Here is a 2,500-nt window from a genome sequence, read left to right as displayed (position 1 = left end):
CCCTAACTCTAAATCTAACCCTAACACTAACCCTAATCCTATACCTTACCCTAAACCTAACCCTAAACCTAACCCTAACCCTAACCCTAACCCTAAACCTAAACCTAACCCTAACCCTAACCCTAAGCCTAAGCCTTAACCTAATCCAAACCTAACCCTAATCCTAACCCTAACCTAACCCTTACCCTAAACCTATCCCTAACCCCTAACCCTAAACCTAACCGTAACCCTAAAGCTAACCCTTACCCTTATCCTAACCCTAACCCTAACCCTAACCTTAACCCTAACCCTTACCCTTCCCCTAACCATAACCCTAACCTAACCCTAAACCTAACAATAACCCTAACACTTACCCTTACCCTAACCCTAACCCTAAACCTAAACCTAACCCTAACCCTAAGACTAACCCTTACCCTTACCCTAACCATAAACCTAACCTTAATGCTAATCCTAACCCTAACCCTAAACCTTACCCTAACCCTAACACTAACCCTAATCCTAACCCTAACCCTAACTCTTAACCTTACCCTAACCCTAACCCTAACCCTAAACCTAAACCTAACCCTAACCCTAACACTAACCCCTAACCCTTACCCTTACCCTAACCCTAAACTCTAAATTTAACCCTAACCCTAACACTTAAACTTACCCTAACCCTAACCCTAACACTAACCCTAACCTTTACCCTAACCCTAATCCTAAACCTAACCCTAACCCCAACCCCTAAACCTAACCCTAACTCTAACCCTAACCCTTACCTTTACCCTTACCCTAACCATAATCCTAACCCTAACACTTACCCTTACCCTTACCCTAACCATAATCCTAACCCTAACACTTACCCTTACCCTAACCCTAACTCTAACCCTAGCCCTAACCCTAACCCTTACCCTAACCCTAACTCTAACCCTCACCCTAACCCTTACCCTTAACCTAACCCTAACCCTAACCCTAACCCTATCTCTAACCTTAACCCTAACCCTAACCCTAACCCTTACCCTTACACTAACCCTAAACCTAACCCTAACCCTTACCCTAACCCTAACTCTTACCCTTACCCTAACCCTAACCCTAACCCTAAACCTAAACCTAACCCTAAGCCTAACCCCTAACCCTAACCCTAACCATCACCCTAACCCTTACCCTTACTCTAACCCTAACCCTAACCCTAACCCTTACCGTTACCCTAACCCTAATCCTAACCCTAACCCTAACACTTACCCTTATCCTACCCCTAACCTAAACCTTTAACTAACCCTAACCCTGACCCTAACCCTTATGCTTACTCCACCCCTAAACCTAACCCTAACCCTAACACTTACCCTTACCCTAACCCTAACCCTAACCCTGACCCTAACCCTAACCTTACCCTAACCCTAACCCTAACCCTAACCCCTAAACCTAACCCTAACCATCAGCCTAACCCTTAACCTTACCCTAAACCTAAACCTAACCATTACCGTTACGCTAACCCTAACCCTAAACCTAACCCTAAACCTAACCCTAACCCTAAGCCTAAGCCTAAACCTAACCCAAACCTAACCCTAATCCTAACCCTAACCTAACCCTAACCCTAACCCTAACCCTAACCCTTACCCTAACCCTAACTCTAACCCTAACCCTAACCCTAACCCTACCACTAACCCTAACCCTAACCCTAAACCTTACCCTAACCCTAACCCTAACCATAAACCTTGCCCTAACGCTATCCCTAACCCTAACCCTAACCCTAAACCTAACCCTAAACTTAAACCTAAACCTAACCCTAACCCTTACCCTAACCCTAACAATAACCCTAACCTTTACCCTAACCCTAACCCTAAACCTAACCCTAACACTTACCCTTACCCTAACCCTAACCCTATCTCTTACCCTTAACCTAAACTTAAACGTAACCCTAACCCTAACACTTACCCTTACCCTAATCCTAACCCTAACCCTAACCCTTAACCTTACGCTAACCCTAACCCTGACCCTAACCCTAACCCTAACACCTAAACCTAACCCTAAACCTCACCCTAACCCTTACTTTTACCCTAACCCTAACCCTAACCCTAACCTTGCAGTTACCCTATCCCTAACCCTAACCCTAACTCTAAACCTAACCCTAACACTAACCCTAATCCTATACCTTACCCTAAACCTAACCCTAACTCTAACCCTAAACTTAACCCTAACCCTAAGCCTAAGCCTTAACCTAACCCAAACCTAACCCTAATCCTAAATCTAACCTAACCCTTACCCTAAACCTAACCCTAACCCCTAACCCTAAACCTAACCGTAACCCTAAAGTTAACCCTTACCCTTATCCTAACCCTAACCCGAACCCTAACCTTAACCCTAACCCTTACCCTTCCCCTAACCATAACCCTAAACCTAACCCTAAACCTAACCCTAACCCTAACCCTTACGCTTACGCTAACCCTAACCCTAAACCTAACCCTAACCCTAAGACTAACCCTTACCCTTACCCTAACCCTAAACCTAACCTTAATGCTAA

The sequence above is a fragment of the Megascapheus bottae genome, unplaced genomic scaffold, assembly GCF_031878675.1.
Source record: "Megascapheus bottae isolate mThoBot1 unplaced genomic scaffold, mThoBot2.hap1 HAP1_SCAFFOLD_37, whole genome shotgun sequence".
NCBI lineage: Eukaryota > Metazoa > Chordata > Mammalia > Rodentia > Geomyidae > Megascapheus > Megascapheus bottae.
Note: the sequence above shows the minus strand (reverse complement) of the source record.